This window comes from Elephas maximus, chromosome 3 (assembly GCF_024166365.1).
Source record: "Elephas maximus indicus isolate mEleMax1 chromosome 3, mEleMax1 primary haplotype, whole genome shotgun sequence".
Classification (NCBI taxonomy): domain Eukaryota; kingdom Metazoa; phylum Chordata; class Mammalia; order Proboscidea; family Elephantidae; genus Elephas; species Elephas maximus.
The window spans coordinates 211,159,102-211,172,586 of NC_064821.1; the positions used below are offsets into that span (position 1 = coordinate 211,159,102).

Sequence of the window (13,485 nt, forward strand, 5' to 3'; positions counted from 1 at the left end):
TGAGGAAACATCAAAACTTCAGCTTACTCACTACCAACTAGTGTGAAATGACCAAGTCTTACTTTCTGTATATGAATATTTCAAACACTTTAGGGTAAAAAGTGGGGAGAAGGGTAAAACTAGAAATTCATCAATTCTGATTTGATTGTTCTTAAAATGTTTTAACTTTGATACTTAAAATTAATTTTCAGCTTCCTTGGAAAGATTCTGGTCAAGTTTAGAAAAATATAACACAAAACTACCCAAAAGTATCTATTTTTTAAAAAATTAATAATTAAACATTTCAAGTATATATTTTAGACTAAAGCAAGCAAACTATTTACATTCAGAGATTTCATTTTTACAAATGAAAGATGTAGTCTTAAGGCTAAGAGCCTCATGAAGTTCAAAAATTCTATGATTTTGTGGTATTTTAACCAAACCGGACACTATAGTTTCTTTAAAAAAAAAAAAAAACTGAGGGATAGAGGAAACTATAAAGTAAACATATGATTAAACATCTTGCGTTGAAGAATCTGGCCTTATGGAAATACGTCATCTAAGATACACTTCTGCAAAACACATTGCACAAGGCAGGTTTTTACCTTAAGTAAAAGTCGGTTGGCAAGCATATAAGGTATTAGACAAGACTTCACAAAATGTAAAATATAAACAGGAGGATAAAGTAAAAATGCCTTACAGACTATTTACACAGTGCCACCAAATTAAAAGGCTTTGCATAGCCTCTACTGGGGTTCCCCACAGGAGTCAACATATGGAATCCTTTTCTTGGGGCCGGCATGGCAGTCCCAGGACAGAGCTGATAGCGCTCACGGTGACACCATGGCTGCGTCAGAGCAGGAAGAAGACTGCTCCACACACCATACTCCAAAGGGGTGCCTAGGAGGGCAGCCAAGCTGTCCTCCAGGAGTCACCTCAGGAGAAGGTTTCAAATAAATTTCCCTTAAAACCCTGAGGTTAACATTTTGGTTTTACTTTTTTTTTCTTAGCTCTCAAAAATACTTGAAATTGTTGTTTTTATTTTTTTTTTTTAATTCTTTAGATGAGGCACATTTTAAGACTTTACTCTTCAGAGGAAGAATAATATAAAGTGTAATGTTCTTCCAGAATACCTTTAGAGCAGAACAAATGATACATGGAGGCAAGTGGGTTCCAAGCTGTGTTTTTAATGAATCTGAAATAGCATTTGTTCTTATGATTTACTGAATAATACCATATTTTTTTCCAAAATTATAAATCTTTGGATAATGTTGGAATGTAAAAATGCTTAAAGCATAACATAAGACAGTCTACGTATGCAGCTAAATTCATGAAGAATTTTCAGTAACGTAAACAGATTAAAGTTCACTATTTATTGGGAGTTTTTTTGTAAAAATACCTAAGTTTTGACTAACTACAACAATTTAACAAGGAATGTGACCAGTGTCCACGGTGTTGATCCTGTGACCTCCTCCATAAATAGGAGGACGCTGGTCTAGCAATGGGTTTTTTTTAAAAGTGTAAGTGAAAATGGAAAGAGAGCTGAAGATTTGTATAATTTCTAGGTCTCAAAACTTTGGCCATCCAGGGATACAGCTGTCATTTTGTTTCCTATTACACCAAAGTTACATCTGTCATCTGTTACAGCTACACAATAAAAACAATACTAATTAATATCCCTATAAGTAAATTAGGAACCATGGTGGCACAGTGGTTCAAGCGCTTTTTGCTAACCAAAAGGTCAGGGGTTTGAACCCACCAGCCATTCAGTGGCAGAAATATGTGGCAGTCAGCTTCCGTAAAACTTTACAGCCTGGGAAACCCTATGTGGCAGTTCTACACTACTCTGTCCTGTAGGGTCGTGATGAGTCAGAATTGACTTGATGGCAGTGGATTTTGGTATAAGGGAATTATATAATCTCTTTATCAAGTTATCCAAACACTTCAGCCCACAAAATGAGGCCTGTAATTTCCTAAGCGTCCAAAGAAATGCCCTTATTTCAACGCAGATTTTAGATTTTCTTCAATAGTGAAAGGTTAGCACATTTCCACTGGAAATGCTTCTGTTAGCATTACCCTATTTTCCTCTGGGAGCCCTGGTGGCACCGTAGCTAAGAGCTCAACTGTTACTCAAAAGGTCGGCTGTTCGAATACACCAGCCTCTCCTTGCAAATCTTATGGAACATTTCTACTCCATCCTATAGGGTGCTATGAGATGGAATCAAATCAATGGCAATGAGTATTTTCCTATGTGAGTCCCACTATGATTTTAATCTGTGTATTGGACTAAATATATAGACCCCCACGAATCTGTCAGTTTGTCATACCATCGGGGCTTGTGTGTTGCTGCGAAACTGGAAGCACGGTATTCAAATACCAGCAGGGTCACCCAAGGCCGGCAGGTTTCAGCCAAGCTCCCAGAAAGAAAGACTAGGAAGAAGGACCCAGCGGTCCACTTCTGAAAAGAATTAGCCAGTAAAAACCTTATGAATAGCAGCAGAACATTGTCTGATACACTGCTAGAGGATGAGCACCCCAGGTTGGAAGGCACTCAAAGTACAACTGTGAAGAGCTGCCTCCTCAAAGTAGAGTTGACCATAATGACGTGGATGGAGTCAAGCTTTTGGGACCTTCGTTTGCTGATGTGGCATGACTCAAAGCGAGAAGAAACAGCTGCAAACATCCATTCATAATTGGAACCTGGAATGTATGAAGTATGAATCTAGGAAAATTGGAAATCTTCAGAAATGAGATGGAACTCATAAACATCAATATCCTAGGCATTAGTGCACTGAAATGGACTGGTATTGGTCATTTTGAATTGGACAATTATATGGTCTACTATGCCAGGAATGACAACTTGAAGAGGAATGGTGCTGCATTCATCGTCAAAAAGGACATTTCAAGATCTAATCTGAAGTACACTGCTGTCAGTCAAAGTATAATATCCATACACCTACAAGGAAGACCAGTTAATATGACTATTATTCAGATTTATGCACCAACCATAAGGCCAAAAATGAAATTCAAGATTTTTACCAACTTCTGCAGTCTGAAGTTGATCAAACATGCAATCAGGATGCACTGATAAATACTGATGATTGTAATTCAAAAGTTGGAAACAAAGAAGGATCAGTAGTTGGAAAATATGGCCTTCATGACAGAAATGATTCTGGAGATCACATCATACAATTCTTCCACACCAACAACTTATTCATTTTTTTCACCAACATAAACAGTGACTATACACATGGACGTCACCAGATGGAATACACAGGAATCAAATCAACTACATGTTTGGAAAGAGACGATTGAAAAGCTCAACACCATCAGTCAGAACAAAGCCGGGCACCGACTGTGGATCAGACCATCAATTATTCATAAGCAAGTTTAAGTTGAAGCTAAAGAAAATTAGAACAAGTCCATGAGATCCAAAGTACGAACTTGAGTATATTCCACCTGAATTTAGAGACCAACTCAGGAACAGATTTGACACATTGAATACTAATGACCGAAGACCAGACAAGTTGTGGAATGACATCAAGAACATCCTACACGAAGAAAGCAAGGGGTCATTAAAAAGACAGGAGAGAAAGAAAAGATCTAAATGGATGTCAGAAAAGACTATGAAATTTACTCTTGAACGTTGAGTAGCTAAAGCAAAAGGAAAAAAATGATGAAGTAAAAGAGCTGAAAAGAAGATATCAAAGGGCAGCTCAAGAAGACAAAGTAAAGTATTATGATGACATGTGCAAAGACCTAGAGATAGAAAACCAAAAAGGAAGAGCATGCTCAGCATTTCTCACGCTGAAAGAACTGAAGAAAAAATTCAAGTCTCAAGTTGCAATACTGAAGGATTCTATGAGTTGCAATACTGCAGGAAGCATTAAAAGAACATGGAAGGAAAACACAGAGTCACTATACCAAAAAAAATTGGTTGACATTCAACTGTATCAGGAGGTAACATATGGTCAGGAATCGATGGCACTAAAGGAAGAAGTCCAAGTTGCTACTGAAAAAATTGGGGCACTGGCAAAAAACAAGGCTTTGGGAATTGACAGACTACCAATTGAGATGTTTCAACAAATGGATGCAGCACTGGAAGTGCCCACTTGTCTATGTGAAGAAATTTTGAAGATAGCTACCTGGCCAACTGACTGGAAGAGATACATATTTATGCCTATTCTCAAGAAAGGTGATCCAACCGAATGAGGAAATTATCAAACAATATCATTTGCAAGCAAAATTTTGATGAAGATCATTCAAAAGTGGCTGCAGCAGTATATCAACAGAGAACTGCCAGAAATTCACATTGGATTTAGAAGAGGACGTGGAACCAGGGATATCATTGCTGATGTAAGATGGATCCTGGCTGAAAGCAGAGAATACCAGAAAGATGTTCACCTGTGTTTGACTGACTATGCAAAGGCATTCGACTGTGTGGATCATAGCAAATTATGGACAACATTGCAGAGAATTGGAATTCCAGAACATCTGATTGTATTCATGAGGAATCTATACATGGATCAAGAAGCAGTTGTTTGAACACAACAAAGGGATACTGCAAGGTTTAAAGTCAGGAAAAGTATGCTCCAGGGTTGTATCCTTTCACCATACCTATTCAATCTGTATGTTGAGGAAATACTCCGAGAAGCTGGACTATATGAAGAACAGGGAATTATGACTGGAGGAAGACTCATTAACAACCTGCGTTATGCAGATAACACAACCTTGCTTGCTGAGAGTGAAGAGGACTTGAAGCACTTACTGATGAAGATCAAAGACCACAGCCTTCAGTATGGATTATACCTCAGCATAAAGAAAACAAAAATCCTCACACCTGGGCCAATGAGCAACATCATGATAAACGGAGAAAAGACTGAAGTTGTCAAGGATTTCATTTCACTTGGATCCATAATCAACACCCATGGAAGCAGCAGTCAAGAAATCAAAAGATGAATTGCATTGGGCAATCAGCTGCAAGAGATCTCTGTAAAGTATTAAAAAGCAAAGATGTCACCCTGAGGACTAAGGTGTGCCTGACCCAAGCCATAGTGTTTTCAATCAAAACACCACGCTTGCAAAAGGTGGACAATGAATAAGGAAGACCAAAAAAGAATTGACACCTTCGAATTGTGGCATTGGCAAAGAATATCGACTATACCATGGACTGCCAAAAGAACAAACAAATCTGTCTTGGACGAAGTGCAACCAGAATGCTCCTTGGAAGCAAGGATGGTGAGACTGTGCCTCACATACATGTTGGACATGTTGTCAGGAGGGATCGGCCCCTGAGAAGGACATCATGCTTGGTAAAGTAGAAGGTCAACGAAAAAGAGGAAGACTCTCCAAAAGATGGATTGACACAGTGGCTGCAACAATGGGCTTAAGCATAACGACAATTGTAAGGATGGCACAGAACCAGGCAGTGTTTTGTTCTGTTGTGCCTAGTGTCGCTAGGAGTAAAAAACAACTCGACGACACCTAATAACAACAACAACAAATATATAGGAACCACTACTCGTCTGTCGATTTGTTGTACTGTGGTGACTTGCATGTAGCTGTGATGCCTGAAGCTATGCCACTGATATTTCAAATATCAGCAGGGTCACCCATGGTGGACAGCTTTCAGTGGAGCTTCCAGACTGAGACAGATAAGGATGAAGGACCTGGCAATCTACTTATAAAAAAATGGCCAGTGAAACCTTATGAATAGCAGTGTAACATTGTCTGATACACTAACGGAAGACAAGCCCCTCAGGTTGGAAGGGGCTCAAAATACAACTGAGGAAGGGCTGCCTCCTCAAAGTAAAAAAAAAAAAAAAGTAGGCTGACCTTAATGACATAGACGGAGTAATGCTTCCGGGACCTTCATTTGCTGATGTGGCGTGACTCAAAATGAGAAGAAACAGCTGCAAACATCCATTAATAATCAGAACATGGAACGTACAAAGTACGCATCTAGGAAAATTGGAAGTTGTCAAAAATGGAATGTAATGCATAAAGACTGATATCCTAGGCATTAGTAAGCTGAAATGGACCAATGTTGGCCATTCTGATACAGACAATCATATGGTCCACTGTGCTAGGAATGATGAGGTGAAGAGAAATGGCTTCACGTTCTTCACCAAAAAGAACGTTTCAAGACCTATCCTGGTGTATAGCATTGTCAGTGTAACATCTATATGCCTGCAAGGAAGGCCAGTTAATACAACTATTACTCAGACTTATCTGTGGGTTGCTATGAGTCGGAATCGACTCGACGGCAGCGGGTGGTGGGTATGTATCAACCATTAAGGCCAACAAAAAGTGAACTACGTTTATTATTCCTATCATTTTTTTCCCCAGATCTATTGTCTTTGGAGTGTAGCTCAAGGTGCCATCCTTCCCACAAACACCATTACCGTCATCACTTCTATGATCTTCAATGATTTGGGTACTTCTTAGAATCCATTTGCATTGTTCCTGTTTATATCCATTGCCCTCAAAAGTGTAACTGGGCCTCCAAGTCTCACCTTGCTCGCACCTTGAGGCCTGTCTTATGCATCATTGTTGTGTCTGAAACACTCACAAATCCAACCCCAAGAGGAGTGAAATTAGAGAGAAATACATTGTACATGATACAACAAAAGTTCAAAAAAAAAATGTTCCTTTAAAGCAGCTCTCTTCCATCAAATTTCCACCTTTTTTTTTTTTTTTTTAAGCAGTTGCCTATGCCCAGCTTTCGGGCTAGTACCCCTCTAGCCCTCTTCTTCCTTTTTTTTTTTTTAATTTTTATTGTGCTTTAAGTGAAAGGTTACAAATCAAGTCAGCCTCTCATACAAAAATTTATATACTCCTTGCTATACACTCCTAGTTGCCCTCCCCCTAGTGAGAGAGCACACTCCTTCTCTCCACTCTATTTTCATGTCCATTCAGCCAGCTTCTAACCCCTTCTGCCCTCTCATATCCCCTTCAGACAGGAGCTCCCCACATAGTCTCCTGTGTCTACTTGATCCAAGAAGCTCACTCTTCACCAGTATCACATTCTATCCTATGGTCCAGTCCAATCCCTGTCTGAAGAGTTGGCCTTGGGAATGGTTCCTGTTGGGCTAACAGAAGGTCTGAGGACCATGACTTCCAGGGTCCTTCTACACTCAGTCAGACCGTTAAGTCTAATCTTTTTACAAGAATTTGGGGTCTGTATCTTTTTTTTTTTTTATCCTACTGCTCTCTTGCTCCCTCAGGGGTTTTCTGCTGTGTTCTCTGCCAGGGCCATCATCAGTTGTAGCCGAGCACCATCTAGTTCTTCTGGTCTCAAGCTGATGTAGTCTCTGGATTATGTGGCCCTTTCTGTCTCTTGGGCTCATAATTACCGTGTATCTTTGACGCGCTTCATTCTCCTTTGTTCGAGGTGGGTTGAGACCAATTGATGCATCTTAGATGGCCATTTGCTAGCGTTTAAGACCCCAGATGCCACTCTCCAAAGTGGGATGCAGAATGTTTTCTTAATAGATTTTATTATGCCAATTGACTTAGATGTTCCCTGAAACCATAGTTCCCAAACCTGTGCCCCTACTACGCTGGCTTTCGAAGCATGTGGTTTATTCAGGAAACTTATTTGCTTTTGGTTTAGTCCAGTTGTGCTGACCTCCCCTGTATTGTGTGTTGTCTTTCCCGTCACCTATAGTAGTTCTTATCTACTATCTAATTAGTGAATACCCCTCTGCCTCCCTCCCTTCCCACTCTTGTATCCATCAAAGAATATTTTCTTCTCTGTTTAAACTATGTCTCGAGTTCCTATAATAGTGGTCTTATACAATATTTGTCCTTTTGCAACTGACTAATTTCACTCAGCATAATGCCTTTCAGGTTGCTCCATGTTATGAAATGTTTCACAGATTCCTCACTGTTCTTTATCGACGCATAGTATTCCATTGTGTGAATACACCACAATTTATTCATTGATCCATTGATGGGCACCTTGGTTGCTTCCATCTTTTTGCTATTGTAAACAGTGCTGCAATGAACATGGGTGTGCATATATGTGTCCGTGTAAAGGCTCTTATTTCTCTAGGATATATTCCAAGGAGTGGGATTGCTGGATCATATGGTAGTTCTATTTCCAGCTTTTTTTTTTTTTTTTAAAAAAAAAAAAAGCTTTTTAAGGAAGTGCCAAATCAATTTCCAAAGTAGTACCATTGTACATTCCCACCAGCAGTGTAGAAGTGTTCCAGACTCTCCACAACTTCTCCAACATTGATTATTTTGTGTTTTTTGGATTAATGCCAGCCTTGTTGGAGTGAGATAGAATCTCATTGTAGTTTTGATTTGCATTTCTCTAATGGCTAATGATGGTGAGCATTTCCTCATGTATCTGTTAGCTACCTGAATGTCTTCTTTAGTGAAGTTTCTGTTCATATCTTTTGTCCATTTTTTAAGTGGGTTGTCTTTTTGTAGCTGAGTTTTTGCAGTATCATGTAGATTTTAGAGATCAGGCACTGATCGGAAATGTCATAGCTAAAAACTTTTTCCCAGTCTGTATGTAATCTTTTTACTCTTTTGGTGAAGTCTTTGGATGAGCATAGGTGTTTGATTTTTAGGAGCGCCCACTTATCTAGTTTCTCTTCTGGAGTTGTGCATTGTTAGTAATGTTTTGTATACTGTTCATGCCATGTATTAGGGGTCTTAGCATTGTCCCTATTTTTTCTTCCATGATATTTATCATTTTAGATTTTATATTTAGATCTTTGATCCATTTTGAGTTAGTTTTTGTGCATGGCGTGAGGTATAAGTCTTGTTTCCTTTTTTTGCAAAAAGATATCCAGTTATGCCAGCGCCATTTTTAACGAATGTCTATTAACAGACTGTCTTTTCCCCATTTAACTGACTTTAGGCCTTTGCCAAATATCAGCTACACATATGTGGATGGATTTATGTCTGGATTCTCAATTCTGTTGCATTGGTCTATGTGCCTGTTGTTGTACCAGTACGAGGCTGTTTTGACTACTGTGGCGGTATAATAGGTTCTAAAATCAGGTAAAGTGAGGCCTCCCACTTAGTTCTTTTTCAGTAATGCTTTACTTATCCAGGGCCTCTTTCCTTTCCATATGAAGTTCGTGATTTGTTTCTCCATCTCATTAAAAACTGTCACTGGAATTTGGATCAGAATTGCATTGTATCTACAGATCGATTTTGGTAGAATAGACAATTCTTACAATCTTAAGTCTTCCTACCCATGAGCAAAGTATGTTTTTCCACTTATGTAGGTTTCTTTTGGTTTCTTGCAGTAGCGTCTTGGAGTTGTCTTTGCGTAGGTCTTTTACGTCTCTGGTTAGATTTATTCCTAAGTATTTTATCTTCTTGGGGATTACTGTAAACGGTATTGCTTTGGAGATTTTCTCTTCGATTTTCTTTTTGTTGGTGTAGAGGAATCCAACTGATTTCTTTATGTTTATCTTGTATCCTGATACTCCACTGAACTCTTCTATTAGTTTTAGTAGTTTTTAAGAGGATTCTTTAGGGATTTCTGTGTATAAGATCATGTCATCTGCAAACAGGGATACTTTCCCTTCTTCCTTGCCAATCCGGATGCCCTTTATTTCTTTATCTAGCCTAATTGCCCTGGCTAGGACCTCCAGCACAATGCTGAATAAGAGTGGTGATAAAGGCCATCCTTGTCTGGTTCCCAGTCTCAAGGGGAATGCTTTCAGACTCGCTCCATTTAGGATGATGTTGGCTCTTGGCTTTGTATAAATGCTCTTTATTATGTTGAGGAATTTTCCTTCTATTCCTATTTTGCTGAGAGTTTTTGTCATGAATGGGTGTTGAACTTTGTCAAATGCCTTTTCTGCACCAATTGATAAGATCATGTGGTTCTTTCGTTTTATTTATATGATGGATTACATTAATTGTTTTTCTAATGTTGAACCACTCTGCATAACTGGTATGAATCCCACGTGGTCACGGTGAATTATTTTTTTGATATGTTGTTGAATTCTATTGGTTAGGATTTTGTTGAGGATTTTTGCATTTAAGTTTATGAGGGATATAGTACGTAATTTTCTTTTTTTTGCGGTGCCTTTACCTGGTTTTGGTATCAGGGATATGCTGGCTTCATAGAATGAGTTTGGGAGTATTCTGTTCTTTTCTATGCTCTGAAATACCTTTAGTAGTAGTGGTGTTACCTCTTCTCTGAAAGTTTGGTAGAACTCAGCAGAGAAGCCATCCGGGCCAGAGCTTTTTTGGGGGGGTAGTTTTTGATTACCTTTTCAACCTCTTCTTTTGTTATGGGTCTATTTAGTTGCTCTACCTCTTTTTGTGTTAGTTTAGGTAGGTAGTGTGTTTCTAGAAATTCATCCTTTTCTTCTAGGTTCAAATTTGTTCAGTATACTTTTTCATAATAACCTAATATGATTCTTTTAATTTCAGTTGGGTCTGTTGTAATATCACCCATCTCATTTCTTATTTGGGTTATTTGCTTCTTTCCTGTATTTCTTTTGTCAGATGGCCAATGGTTTACCAATTTTGTTAATTTTTTCAAAGAACCAGCTTTTGGTCTTGTTAATTCTTTCAATTTGGGTAATTCTTTCAATTGTTTTTCTGTTCTCTATTTCATTTCATTCTGCTCTAATTTTTATTATTTGCTTTCTTCTGGTGCCTGAGGGTTTCTTTTGTTGCTTTCTTCCTATTTGTTCAGGTTCTGGGGATAATTCTTTGATTTTGGCCCTTTCTTTGTATGTGTGCATTTATTGATATAAATTGACCTCTGAGCACTGCTTTCGTTGTGTCCTAAAAGTTCTGATAGGAATTGTTTTCATTCTCATTGGATTCTATAAATTTCTTTATTCCATCCTTAATGTCTCCTATAACCCAGCTGTTTTTGAGCAGGGTATTGTTTAGTTTCCAAGTGTTTAATTTATTTTCCCTGCTTTTTCTGTTATTGATTTCTACTTTTATGGCCTTATGGTCAGAGAAAATGCTTTGTAATATTTCAGTGTTTTGGATTCTGCTAAGGTTTGCTTTATGACCTAATATATGGTATATTCTAGAGAATGTTCCATGTACACTAGAAAAGAAAGTATGCTTGGCTGCTGTTGGGTGGAGTGCTCTGTATATATCTATGAGGTCAAGTTGGTTGATTGTGGCACTTAGATCTTCCGTGTCTTTATTCAGCTTCTTTCTGGATGTCCTGTCCTTCACTGAAAGTGGTGCTTTGATGTCTCCTACTATAGTCGTGGAGCTGTCTATCTCACTTTTCAATGCCGTTAGAATTTATTTTATATATCTTGCAGCCCTGTCATTGCGTGCATAAATATTTAGTAAGGTTATATACTCCTGGTATATTGTCCTTTAATCATTATATAGTGTCCTTCCTTATCTTTTATGGTGGATTTAACTTTAAAGTCTATTTTGTCAGAAATTAATATTGCCACTCCTGCTTTTTGATTGTTGTTTGCTTGATATATTTTTTTCCATCCTTTTTTAGTTTGTTTGTGTCTCTAAGTCTAAGGTGTGTCTCTTGTAGGCAGCATATAGGCGAATCATGCTTTTCTACCAATTCTGCCACTCTCTGTGCACTTAGTCCATTTACATTCAGTGTAACTACAGATAGATATGAGTTTCGTGCTATCATTTTGATGTCTTTTTTTGTGTGTTGTTGGCAGTTTCTTTTTCCCACTTAATTTTTGTGCTGAGTAGTTTATCTTTATATATTGTCTTTTCCTCATATTCGTTTTTATTGATTTTGTTTCTGCTGAGTCTCTATTTTTTTCTTGTATTTTATTTTGATGAGTAGGATTGTTAGTCTCCTTTGTGGTTACCTTAATATTTACCCCTATTTTTCTATGTTTAAACCTAACTTTTGTTTCTTTATATCACCTTGTCCTCTCCATATGAAAGGTCTATGACTACATTTCCCCTCTTTATTGTTTTAATGTTGTCTTCTTTTACATAATGACATTGCTGCTTCCTTGTTTTGAGCATTTTTTTAACCTTGATTTATTTTTGTGATTTCCCTCTCTGGGTTGACATCTGGCTGCTCTGCCCTGTGTTCTAGTCTTGGGTTGACATCTGATAGTATTGATTTTCTAACCAGAGAACTCCCTGTAATATTTCTTGTAGTTTTGGTTTGGTTTTTACGAATTCTCAAAACTTCTGTTTATCTGGAAATGTCCTAATTTCACCTTCATATTTGAGAGACTGTTTTGCTGGATATATGATTCTTGGCTGGCTACTTTTTTCCTTCAATGCTTTATATAAGTCATCTCATTGCCTTCTTGCCTGCATGGTTTCTGCTGAGTAGCCTGAGCCTATTCTTATTGATTCTCCTTTGTAGGTGACTTTTCGTTTATCCCTAGCTGCTCTTAAAATTCTCTATCTTTGGTTTTGGCAAGTTTGATTATATGTCTTGGTGGCTTTCTTTTAAGACTTACCTTATGTGGAGTTCGATGAGCATCTTGGATAGATACTTTCTCACCTTTCAAGATATCAGGGAAGTTTTCTGCCAACAAATTTTCAACAATTCTCTCTGTATTTTCTGTTATCCCTCCCTGTTCTGGTACTCCAGTCACTTGTAGGTTATTTCTCTTATAGAGCCCCACATGATTCTTAGGGTTTCTTAATTTTTTTTAATTCTTTTATCTGATTTTTCTTCAAATATATTGGTGTGAAGTGCTTTATTTTCAGTCTCACCAATTCTGCTTTCCACTTCCTCAGTTCTGCTCCTCTGACTTTCTATTGAGTTGTCTAATTCTGTAATTTTACTGCTAATCTTCTGAATTTCTGGTTGCTGTCTCTGTATGGATTCTTGCAGCTTAGTAAATTTTCCATTATGTTCTTGAATAACCTTTTTGATTTCTTCAACTGCTTTATCTGTGTGTCCCTTGGCTTGTTCTACGTATTGCCTGATCTCCTTCCTTATCTCATTCTTGATGTCTTGAAGAGTTCTGTATGTTAATCTTTTGCATTCTGCATCTGGTAATTCCAGGAAGGCACCTTCAACCATAAGATTCCTTGATTATTTATTTTGAGAGCTTTTATCAGCAATCATGGTCTGCTTCTTTATGTGTTTTGATATTGACTGTTGTGAAATTGAAGATTTTTAAGAATTTCTGCAATGTGAAATTGATTAAACATGTAATTAAGATGCATTGATAATTACTGGTGATTGGAATGAGAAATTTGGAAATGATGAAGTATTGGTAGCTGGAAAATATGTCCTAGGTGTTAGGAACAATGCCAGATACCATAGGATGGAATTTTGCAAGACCAATGACTTATTCATTGCAAATATCTTTTTTTGACAACATGAATGGCAGCTATACACATGGACCTCACCAGAGATAATACAGAGGAATCAAATTGGCTATATTTATGGAAAGAAATGATGGAGATGCTCAATATCATCAGTCAGAACAAGGCGATGGACCTACTGCAGGAATAGATCATCAATTGCTCATATGGAAATTGAAACTGAAGCTGAAAAAAATTAATACAAGTGCACGAGAGCCAAAATATGACTTGGAG

At 37.8% G+C, this 13,485-nt stretch overlaps 1 protein-coding gene across 8 annotated transcripts in view; it reads right to left on the reverse strand.

Moving 5' to 3' along the window:
• DNM3 (dynamin 3) overlaps positions 1-13,485 on the reverse strand; it is a 735,481-nt gene that overhangs the window by 327,291 nt on the left and 394,705 nt on the right. The gene's annotated exons all lie outside the window — the stretch shown is intronic.